The 12,469-nt window shown below is 40.1% G+C and overlaps 1 protein-coding gene across 6 annotated transcripts in view; it reads right to left on the bottom strand.

Moving 5' to 3' along the window:
- mgat4c (mgat4 family member C) overlaps positions 1-12,469 on the bottom strand; it is a 164,158-nt gene that overhangs the window by 22,777 nt on the left and 128,912 nt on the right. Inside the window, exon 1 of one of the 6 annotated variants that reach the window (XM_037539719.1) lies at positions 2,075-2,155. The exons of the other annotated variants lie outside the window; for them this stretch is intronic. The gene's annotated coding sequence lies outside the window, so the exon portion shown is untranslated. Of the gene's footprint in view, positions 1-2,074; positions 2,156-12,469 lie in introns of those variants that run through there. 6 annotated transcript variants of the gene reach the window in all.

Genomic DNA, 12,469 nt, shown 5'->3' with positions numbered 1-12,469 from the left:
GTTCATTGCTACCTGACATGTTTTTAGCTGCTGCCTGGCAAAAATGAAAACATTATCATAATTTAATTTACACTGAAGTCAAAGACTTTTTTATTCAATATCTACTGCTTCCATTGGGTTATTTTTATTCAATCTTAATAAAAATATGTGGATGGTAAACTAGTTTGTGTGTGTTTGTCCCCAAAACTGTCTGACTGCCATTTTTGTGTGCTTGTTCGGAGGTGCTGAAACAGCATCTCCTGACAAGGGCTTATGGGTTTTACTCATTGTCATATTCATACAGACACAAGAACGCTCTCCAGAGACTCTAGAGAGACACACAGCTCAAGCACGGTGCCTCCACTCAGACACATGTAAACACTGTCGACAACTACCGCTGATGCTGTCAAGCGCACATACACATTCACACACAAGCGCATTCTCTGTCTAATCTAGACAATGGAATCAAACCCCAGGCATGATTCAAGCCTACAGCACTTGGTCACAGTAATACCTGTCTGCTCTGACTAGTGGAGTTGGTGTAGTATAAGGCATGTATGCTTTCTGTAGTGGTTCATTACCTATAAGTCACAGTATGAGTTCACTACAGAGACATTATGACATGATACACAGAGCATTCCCAAACGTAACACTTTGATAAACTCACCTTCATAGACACTATGTCATGTAGGTAATGACGTGACATTGCGGCCTAAAAACATCACTAAGACGTTGTCAGTGCCACCTCTATAGCCATGATGTCAGTGACAGAAAGAGGACCAACAAACCTCAGTCAAGTAGAATCACCATTACTGTAGAAAAATTTGACTTCAGTGGAGGTAAAGGGAACCCCTCCAAAAATCTACTGCACTATGAATTAAACGCTTATTATTATTAATTAATAAGAACCAAATCTGGGCTCATTCTGAATAAACTACAGATTTTCTACATTTTCATTTTCGTGATAACACTGAAATATTGTTCATTCATCAAAAGAAATGATTTCTCATCCCGCAAGGTTCAAACTGAGGGCCTTTTCTCTTTGCTTTGTACAAATTACTTCTAAGTAATGTCATTAGTATAGATAGATATATCTAGATATATAGATAGATACATCAATTTTCATTTCTGTGCTGATGACACGCAATTATACGTTTCCAATGCTTTAGAAAATCACTACTGAAATTACTAAAATTGATACTAAAATTCAGAGAAAACTGTTTTGTGAGTCTGAAGTACGAAACCTGGGTGTAGTCTTAGACAGTTTTACTCAAACTGCAAACACAGTTACTACAGTCACTTTTTATCATTTGAAAAATATTGCTAAAGTTCAGCCTATTCTATCTCGGAGTGAAGCAGAGAAACTCGGTCATGCATTTGTTATAATCAGAATTGATTACTACAATGCTCTTTTTACTGGGCTTCCAAAGAAAATAATCCATCCTCTAGAACTTGAAACACAGCAGCATGGATTCTAACAAAAAAGAGATCAGTCCCTTTTAGAAACTGCACTGACTCTTTAGGATATATTTTCAGGTTCCTAGTTCTTAAAGCTTTAATTGGCCTTTAATTGTCACCTGCACACCTCACAGAGAGACTTTTTATGTTCCAACATGTGATTATAGATCTGCTTACTATGTTACTAAACTGTGGAATTCCAGCTTTTATTAGACGGTCAAACTCAGTACACACTTTAAGATTTCCAATCCCAGGGATGCAGGAAGTCAGAACTACAACGGCTAAAAACAATAACAGAAAAATAATCAAAGAACAGAACATTGTACTTTAATATTTTAAGCAAAGAGCAGGGTTTGCTTTTTGTAGAGTGGAGTTTGTATTTTTATTTTATTTCATTTATATTTGTTCAGAATATGAGTTATCAGTTAATATCAGTTATTGCCGCATTTTAGAGCGAGGTGAATCACTTCCCTCACTACCTGTGCACCAACTCTGGGGACACAAGTTTAAGGCGATTTCTGTGCCTCAAAAAGGTCTAATATTGTTTGAATCATAGTAATAATCTCCTGCTAGATGTGTAGCTTGGCTATACCCATACAGTTTCTGCAAATGAGCCTTGTGATTGGCCTGTGCTTACCTTATTTGCATAAAGTTTATTTAGGAAGAGAGAGCAGAGACAGCAGAGTGTGCATCAGTTGTGCTGGGTACATGTGCACATCACTCACCACAGCAATACAAACCTGTTAAAAATCCAAAAGGGAAAAGGGGCACAGTATTTAGCACAATGTCACGGTATATGTGACCTACATGATGAAAAAAGCATCTGTCAATATATCACTGTACCATCTGACAAATGATGTGAGTTTATTGCTGAATAAAATGAATTGCTTCTCTCAGTAGAGACATACATATTTGTGAACCAACAAAATATGCGTGCAGTTGTTTAGATTAAGAGACCCTTATTAGTCCCACAACAGGGAAATTCCACCTCCACATTTAACCCATCCGTGAAGTGAAACACCACATACACTCTAGTGAGCACACACACACAAGGGGGCAGTGAGCACACTTGCCTGGAGCGGTGGGCAGCCCAATCCGCAGTGCCCGGGGAGCAGTTGGGGGTTAGGTGTCTTGCTCAAGGACACATCAGTCATGTGCTGTCGGCTCTGGGAATCGAACCAGCGACCTTCCGGTCACGAGGCTGGTTCCCTAACCTCCAGCCCACGACTGCCCCTCACGCCTTAATCAAGCCAGGAAAAATGTTTCGGATCAGGTTTCAGTGGAGGGCGCTGTCCCTTCGGATGGGATGCTCAAGAGCAATGTTAGATGCTGAGGTGGACTAGCCACCTTTTACATGGGGTCTTTCAGCAAAGAGTAATGAAAGAAAACAATAGAAAGAATGGCATGTATATGAGTGCATTCATATTTGCCTGTCAATAAATATTTAAAATGATTTAATAACAAAAAAGCACTGACCGTCCAATTTAATCTGATTTATTAATTAACTGTCAACTGCTAACATATTGTTGTGTTGCTTGGCAATCACAGCCTACTGATAATGAGCTTTATTTGGTGAAAGAACTGATTTTTGTAAAGATTTCTAATAACATTAAATTATTCATTGAACATTGGTTTATTTTGTCATATTGTCTTTTTTCATTGTGATATAAAAGCAGTAAACCATTCCAGGCCACTAAAGTGATGCCATCCTGCTTTTTGTTATCCAGCTCCCTTACCCACTTATATCACAGTAAGTCCTGGCCACTTGTGACTTTCATAGACTCTGAATAACTACGAACAGCCATTCAAATGAAGGTCTACGACTCAGTGAGTAACAATAGGAGTGTTTATTTCATTGTGTCTCTCGATCTCGGTCTATTTTCAGCTCCAGACCTGAAAGGGCTCTGAGTGGAAGTCCACCTGATGTTGCTGGGTTTTGATGTATGAGCAGCTTCAGCCTGCTGTCAGAGATGTGGGCGCGGTCCAGCCTGAAGCAGGCAGCAGCTGTGCAGGTGGCTGAGCATCAGGTGGAGGCTGCCGCTGTGAAGCACTGCCTTGATGCTGGCTACAAAGCGAGCTTGAAGATGCTCAACAAATGCCTTTCTTAACACAGCAAGAAAGCAGCCACGAGTGGCCAAATGGGCCTGGACTGAAGGGGGCTACTGAACAGCAGCAGCCTAAAAGCTTGAAAGTCTTGAGAAAGCATCTTTTGAGGGGAATTCTGTACATTTCTCTTCAAGTTTCTTCAAAGAAAAAAAATCTGTAATTCTGTAATATCACAGTGACAGCACTTGAAAAACAAAGCTTTTAGGCTACTGTAATGAGTCCTGATAAGAAGTGCAAAAACGCAGCTCATTAAAATAAAAAAACAAAAAGGCTTTTTAGGCAAACGAGAAAAAGCAGCAGCCAGAAAGCCTTGACAGAGGCTTTTTTCACTCCAAGCCTTTTAAGTCAAAAGCTTTTAAGGGAAAACATTTTCCAAATAGTAGCTACTTACTAATCTTATTCACATATTATTGCCCTATTTGTAGCATATTTGACAAATTCTGAAATGACACATTAACAGTATTTGAAAGGAAAAGCTATTAGTCCAGCACAGGAATGCCTATGGCTAATAATATGAGCAACTGCTGCTTTTTAAAATGACAAGGACTCTTAAAAACAACCTTTGGGGGGGGGGGCATAGTAGTGATCTTTTAAAGCTGCCGTGCTGAGTGGCTCTCTGTCACTGCTGTGTGCTCGAGAGCTGTGGCTCTACCTTTAAGGGCAGCAGGAGACATGAAAGGCTTTGAAATTCTATCATTGGCGAGCATAATGAGGATGAGAGGCATAAGGAATGATTCATGTGCGAGTGAGCCTCTCACAGGCCCTTCGCACTGGTTAGCACTTTGACCCAGATTACAGCGCCGACCTCGCCTCTGTGGGGAGGTTTGGAGTCATACAGCCCCTTCCATTCTGCAGTGAAGCGCACACACTAGGGCTGCACAAAACTGAAGACTGTCCTTGAGCTGGAAACCCATTCATTGCACAGTGTTTTAAGCGTTTGCCGGAGTACACAGAGTGGGCGGTTGTTAATGCCAAATTGTTCAACTGAAAGAATAAGGAGGTCTTTCGCTCCTGCAGCAAAATTTTAAAAGGGGGATTTTTCAAAATTTCTGCAGAACCTACCTTCATACAAAGTCAGATTTCTTTATAATGGCAGTCACAATGTATTCAAAACAAATATAGCCATTTATTTGCTTTCCAAAACAATCAGTGAACCTACACATGTCTAGTGAGTGTATATAGGTAATGTTGATGAGGTCTACATAGTAAAAAAGCTTTACAACACTCTGTATGCACCTATCTGGCATTAATGTATTGTAGCCCCCTGCTACTGGCTGGTGCTGGCTTTGAGAAAACTCTGGACCACATGCAATTTGTGTTGTTTACTGTTGTTTCTTAGTTTGAGTCCAATCTTATCAGCAAAGGGCTGGTGTGGCTGGAGGCTTTTAATCCAGACAAGCTGAAGCATACCTGATTCTACTTGTTTAATCAAATATTTCATCAGATGATCTCCTGCTTTGCTGGAGAACAACCTGCAGCCACACTGGCCCTCTGAGAATAAGACCGGACACCCGGTTAGTTATGTACTTGTTTGTGTTATTATATGTTGGGGTGTTGGTTTAGTGGGTCTCTGCCATAGTAGGGAATAGACAGGAAAAGTATGGTTAGATGTGACCTCACTGCTATTCCAGGTCTGTATGTGCCTTTCTGCTGGTGTATTGAATAAAGAGCCCTTGCTTGCAGCAGAAACATGGCCTCCCCTCGTCTTACTCAACAGCGATATTGTGACATTAGCCTGCAATTATGATTTTGCACTAGGCTACAATATGCAAACACGTGTCTAAACAGGGACAAAGCTTTTTACCATGTGCTGTGAGGATCCTTAACAATCACAGCCAACATGTTCAAATATTTCAACAAAAACAAGTTATTTTGTTGTATGATAATCTTGAACCATCACTACTGATTCACACATGCATTTCTTATATATTACAAAGTGTATCTTCATTGCAATAAGCAGCAATATTATCACAATATGAACAATTTATCTATATGATGCAGCTCTAACTATGTATGAGGACTGTTAGTTCTTTCTTCTTTCTTCCTGTTATATACTTCTTCTATTTAGCTCATGCATAAATTCATGTATGGCCAGCTAATTCATTACTCCTGCTAGTTCATGGGTGTGAACTCTGAAGCTTCTCCACATACATGAGCGATACATTGTGTGTATGTGCTTTTGTGCACAGCACACAGTGTAATATCACACCACTCTCCATTCAACAGGCTGCTGATAACACCATTCAATATTAACAGCAGCACGTTCGCATGTGTTTCCCTGACGCTTTCTTTTCTCTCTCTCCCTCTCTGTCCTCAGCCGGACAGCACACACACACACACACACACACACACACACACATATAAACAATATCCTATAGTGGAGCTTCAATGGATGCCGTGCACTACACAGACAAGCCACTAGACTAGATAACAAAATATCATTTTATGCTGAATAAAGATTATGAGCCAGCCGCATTTCATTGATTTGCTCTTTGAAAATATGGACAGCAGCTAATGTGCTACTCCTCATTACATTGCTCCATGTTGAGATGTATCATTTATAAGAGCCAGTCAGAATGTGACTTACGTGTAATCAGCAAAACGGCCGTGGTGAGGATGAACCGTTTTAGGAAAGATCTTTAATTATTAGGGACCATGGAATTATGAATTCTGAAAAATACATACATTAGGAAAAAGTTTGTGGTAGTCTATACATATATATACATACACACATCTATATATCACTGTTGTCAGAACAAAACCTTGAATCTCCTTACGTCATTTTTGATACAATCTGAAAGTACTGTTGCCCTTTACATTGTGCGTGAATTTGATGATGAATGAAAGGAGCTCATCTGTTCAGACTGATGTCGCACACAGGACACATTTAAAAGACATTGTAAACAGCCAAACCAAAAAAATCGGACTTGGTGAGAAAATCAGATTTGGGCCACTTTTACCTGCTGTGTGAACAGAACGGTAAAGGTCAAGATTACATGGGTTAGAGCTTCTGAATGTCAGTTTCAATTGCTTTTTGATTTCAAAAAGTTACACATTAATACTTACACTCTCTTTAACACCTGACATTATGGTTGCTCTTGTAGTTTGTTCATTCATTTTAATGCTTGGAGTTTGAAGTTGTTAAAAAATTAGAACTTTGTTGCCATTACTGTACAATGATGCATTTATCTTCCTGCGCTTCTTCTTCCTGCACTTATATATTGAAAAGCAACCGCCACCATATCCAGCTCCAACCACAACCCACATCACTACCCAAAATCCCTCTGACTCTCTTTACGTAGTTTCTGAATGAAGGCTGAGGCCACATGCCGTTTCCCTAAAAGCTCTGGGGAAAAAAAACCAAGGTGACTGACGGGTTGCACGTTCCGAAATGAGAAAATAGCTGTGGGGCGAGCGTCCGGTGGCAGATAACATGAGAAAGCACTATCTTCCCTCAACACATTTAGCATGAAGAGTCCAGTGCTGCTGTAGCAGCCTGAACAAAGCATCTCTTTTCCTCTCTCTCTCTCTCTGAAATGAAGACTTATGGACAGCTTCCATTTCCCTCGTCCACAATTGATATGCATGTGGAAAGCGGAAGCAGAAATGAAGTTTCTACAGGGGCACCATGACAATGCAATCAGGCTTAAGCGTCCTGCATTTAGGCTTAACTGTCATTTGTTTGGAAAAGGATTTAACAAACCAAATTTATCAACTTTTTAATGAAGGAAGGATGATAAAGGAAAAATATCACAATATGTGAAGACATGTTCATGGTACATGATGTGGATCAAGATATTTAGTTCCTCTGAAGTTTCTGAAACAAAATACACTTGCACAACAGTAATTTCACATTTAAAAATGCTATGCAAAAACTATGGGTGCAACAATTTCTCAATTTATTAAACATTTGGAAACAAGTGGTAAAAATAATAGGCTGACATCCAATCAGCTCATGCTACTATGATGTAAATTCAGATACACAAAATAAAATCAGTCTCAGCACTGGAGTGACACTGATGTGATGGTAGGGTGTTAGTGTGTGTCGCACTGAAATGAGTGGATCAGATAGGAAAGTGCTGCCAGAGTTTTTGAACACCTCAGTGTCACTGCTGGACCAATAATAGCCCACCAACCAAAAATATCTGGACACTAGAGTCCTGTGGTCAGCGACTGCCTCTGACATCTTCTGCACAGCAACTGTCTCTGACATCTTCAAGGTGGACCAAAAAGGTAGGAGTGTCTAATAGAGCGGAGAGTGAGTGTTTAAAAACATGAGCAGTACTGCTGTGTCTGATTCACTCTGCTCAGTGGGTGTATTATACACACACACACACACACACACACACACACACACACACACACACACACACACACTCTCACTGGCCACTTTATTAGGTACACCTTGCTAGTGAAAGGTTGGACCCCCTTTTGCCTTCAGAACTGCCTTAATTCCTCATGGCATACTTTCAACAAGGTGTTGGAAACATTCCTCAGAGATTTTGGTCCATATTGACATAATAGCATCACACAGTTGCTGCAGATTTGATTTGTCGGCTGCACATCTATGATGCGAATCTCCTGTTCCACCATATCCCAAAGGTGCTCTATTGGATGGAGATCTGGTGACTGTGGAGGCCACTGGAGTACAGTGAACTCATTGTCATGTTCAAGAAACCAGTTTGAGATGATATGAGCTTTGTGACATGGTGCATTATCCTGCTGGAAGTAGCCATCAGAAGATGGGTACACTGTGTTCATAAAGAGAATGGACATGGTCAGCAACAATACTTAGGTAGGCTGAGGCATTTAAACGATGCTCAATTGGTACTAAGGGGCCCAAAGTGTGCCAAGAAAATTTCCCCCACCCCATTACGCCACCACCACCAGCCTGAACTGTTGATACAATGCAGGATGGATCCATGCTTTCATGTTGTTTACTCCAAATTCTGACCTTACCATCTGAATATTGCACCTGAAATCGAGACTCGTCAGACCAGTCAATATTTTTCCAATGTTCTTTTGTCCAATTTTGGTGAGCCCATGCGAATTATACTCTCAGGTTCCTGTTCTTAGCTGACAGGAGTGGCACCCGGTGTGGTCTTCTGCTGCTGTAGCCCATCTTCTTTAAGGTTCGACGTGGTGTGCATTCAGAGATGGTATTCTGCATTCCTTGGCTGTAACAAGTGGTTATTTGAATTACTGTTGTCTTTCTATCATCTTGAACCAGTCTGCCCATTCTCCTCTGACCTCTCACATCAACAAGGCTTTTTCATCCACACAACTGCTGCTCACTGGATATTTCCTCTTTCTCTGACCGTTCTCTGTAAACCCTAGAGATGGTTGTGCGTGAAAATCCCAGTAGATCAGCAGTTTCTGAAATACTCAGGCCAGCCCGTCTGGCACCAACAACCACGCCACGTTCAAAGTCACTTAAATCACCTTTCTTCCCCGTTCTGATGCTCGGTCTGCACTTCAGCAGGTTGTCTTGACCACCTCTACATGCCTAAATGCATTGAGTTGTGGCCATGTGATTGGCTGATTAGCTATTTGTGTTAACAAGCAATTGAACACCTTGAACAATTGAATATCTAATAAAGTGGCCAGTGAGTGAAATACATAGCATATTGGGGGATAATTAAAACATAAAGTGTGCCATAACTTTTGCACAGTCCATATTTTTTACTCCTCAATATGTTAGGTTTAGCAAATAAACAGCAATTTAAAAGTGCATTAAATTGTGCAGATGTGTTTTCTCTGTAGAGAATGTTTACTTATTTCACATCATTTTGGCAGGTGTTGTTTATGTGCTCTCTAAGACTGAGAAAATGTCTAACTGTATACATTTTAGAATTAGACCTTTTTTAAGACATAAACAGATGTTCCGGGTATAGAGATAATGATGATATCCACCTTAGAAAGGCATGTTGCATAACTTATTACAACAGCAATAAGATCATATTATCCATTCCAAACCTTGATAACTTAATAATGTCTCACAGAAATGAGAGGGAACAAGTTGTACTGCCAACTTAGAGCTTTACAACAGCCGTTTACATCATCCTGCTGATCCAAACACAAGCCAAATATTCTGATGTCCAAAACTAGCCACTGAAACAACTGTACTCAGGCGTTCGGAAAAGCAGGGATGCAGCGTATTACACCCCAGAAATGTACAACAGACATCTCTCAGCAAGCTTCAGATCAGAACAGAGCAAATAATTAGACATGAGAGCGAATAAGATGTACTCACTCAACCTTATTAGCTGAAGAACAAGCTCCATGTCTGTTTGTGTTCTGGGCAAACACTGGGCTAGCGCATTGTGATCCAGGTAATCCTGGAGAAAAGCCTCGGCCTTACTTCAGCTCTTCTCAGTCCAGAAACACAGCGGCTGGCTTTCAAATCCCAAAAGCATTCATGATGAATATTTAATAAGGGTTAGCATATGGTTTGAGTAATCCATTTCTCCTTTATTACATATACAATATCATCCACTCTCAATGCATTAATCACCCTGAGTGTCTGTTACTTGAAAAACAAGACCATTCTGGAGGATCATTTCCATGTGTCGCTTACTTTTGTGAGTCATTAGCATCTGATGAATTGAATCTCAGTATTGCCAGAGGATAAGACTAGATGTAGGTCCAGATTCATCACATTAATTAATTATGAACTGCTCTGAGATTGCCATCCACCCCCCCTTCCCACTCCACCCCACCTCCCTATTAAGTTAATGATGCTTAATCGTGAGCAAGGTTCGCACTGTACTTCACATTAGCGTTAACCACTTGTACACGGTTTCATTAATAGCTATCTTTTATATTTAAAACTACACAATGGATGCTCTAAAGTATGTGCACATCGGAAATTGTGAAGCAGACATGACTTTTCCTAGCTGATCAGTGCCATTTAGAATAGTTAATGAGAAAATGTTTGAGAACAAAATTATGAGATCTTCAGCAATATTATTGTCCCCAGTCCTGGAGAGAAATGGGGTATTTTCTCCTTTAGTAAAGCCTGCTTAGAGTGATACTCTGACAGACTTAAATGAGGCTGTAGCCCATTTGTAAAGCAATCAGTGCTTAATTAATGAGTGCTATTCTGTTCACTGACATTTATGCTTGTAGCTATGTGGAATAACTTTCTGCCTTCTACGCCATCATTCTTCCGGCTCCCAATTCCCGTAACGCTCTTTGAAAATGAATAGCAGCATATCGTAAAACTCCATCAACAGTCATTACTCTACAATACACAAATAATTATAAGTGCGCAGTGGAAGAGGAGAACATGCTATCAGCGACTGCTGGCTGAGTTCTTGCATGTTGAACGGCTCACATCCAAAAAAGCATTTAGGGGTAGATCTGCTGCTGCTTATTCCTCAGGTTGCCTTTCTATCCGCTTGCCTTTGAAATGCCTCAGCAAGCCTCAGGTAAAACAAAACATCAAAACTTTTGTGCCACTGTTGTTGTTCATAACAAAGTGAAAACTTTGTGGGAAGTTTTTGACTACAGGAAACCTTAAAACTGACATCTTTCAGATGTTATTCTGTTAGGCTAAAGCATTAATTTGGTTCTCGGCCTCCGACATCTCCCCAGCTCTTATAGGAAAAGAGCAGAACAACAGATTAAGTGCCTGCAACAACACACAAACAGCAAATCAGGGACCAACACAAATTCCAGTGGGTTTATTATTGATGGCTGCAGACAGGATTTGGAAGGTGGATTTATAATTATGTTATGCTGTGTTGATCTATATTTAGACCTATTCACACGCCTAAACCACTAACTCCTCTCATGTAAACCTCTAGTCGCTTCTAATTCCAAGGTGTATAACAACTCGCCAAATGATTAATTTTATTAATTATTAATAAAGTATTTGAAAAGAATGCAGGTTGATACAGTACAGTGTTGTCTTGATTGAATCCATCTGTAGATACAGTAAAAACTAAGCATGAAAACGTGCTTTACGTTAAGATGTTTTTTTAAAGGTGCAATGTTTAAGTCGTTAGAATGGTTCAATGGAGTTCTGCTCGATCCACTCACATTTCTTAGGAAGGCCTTCTTTGTAGTGTTTGAATAATGCGCTAGCAATAAACTAATATAATATAACAAACCACAAGCTAACACTAGCCAGCGATACAGTAAAACAGACTGTGTTGTTACTAAAATCTCCTGCATTTGCTTTTTATCACAGAATTTTCATTTTTTTTGCTCATAAATGAGTAAAGCAATCAAAAGAGAAATCCATGTGGATGGGTGTTGTTAGGCCAACATCAAAAATTGATTTAAAAAATTGGATATCAGAGGGAAAAAAAATCTGATCCAATCCTGTATCAAATTTATCCTGAAATATCACCACCTCACGCTGTTTGATGCAATGATATTAAATGTGATTTTTCTACCTATGGGCTACTATAGTGTTTGAGTAGTTTGAGCATGATGACCTTCTTTAGACGTTTATGTTAGGTGGTTAAGGTCAAGTGAGTCTTATTAGTCAGTTAAGGGTTAGGTGCCTTGCTCAAGGGCACTTCAGTCACATACTGTCGGTTTAGGGCATCATACCGGTGACCTTCTGGTCACAGGGCTGATGACTGCCCCTCAGGTGAAGTAAAATGTTTCAATAAAAAGTGCTGAGATGTCAATATCAGTATCAGAAAAAAACAGATGTATCATGCCACCGCCATTGATCGCGTAGTGTGAATACTTTTTAGGTATTTACTTTACAGATATGTGCATGCCTGATGGTCTAAACTCCAATAGTCTCAAGAGCAGCTTATGTGCACCTAGGGATGCAAAACTGCTCGGCCAAGACACAAACCAGCTGAGCATTTTTGCATCCCTAGTTGCACATCTAACCCCTTTGAAAATAAATCAACAAGTAAAAGGAAATGATCAGGGTGACCAGGGTCCTCTCTGTGTGGAGTTT

Source organism: Pygocentrus nattereri, chromosome 7, assembly GCF_015220715.1.
Source record: "Pygocentrus nattereri isolate fPygNat1 chromosome 7, fPygNat1.pri, whole genome shotgun sequence".
Classification (NCBI taxonomy): domain Eukaryota; kingdom Metazoa; phylum Chordata; class Actinopteri; order Characiformes; family Serrasalmidae; genus Pygocentrus; species Pygocentrus nattereri.
This window is presented reverse-complemented; position numbering and strand designations above follow the sequence as displayed.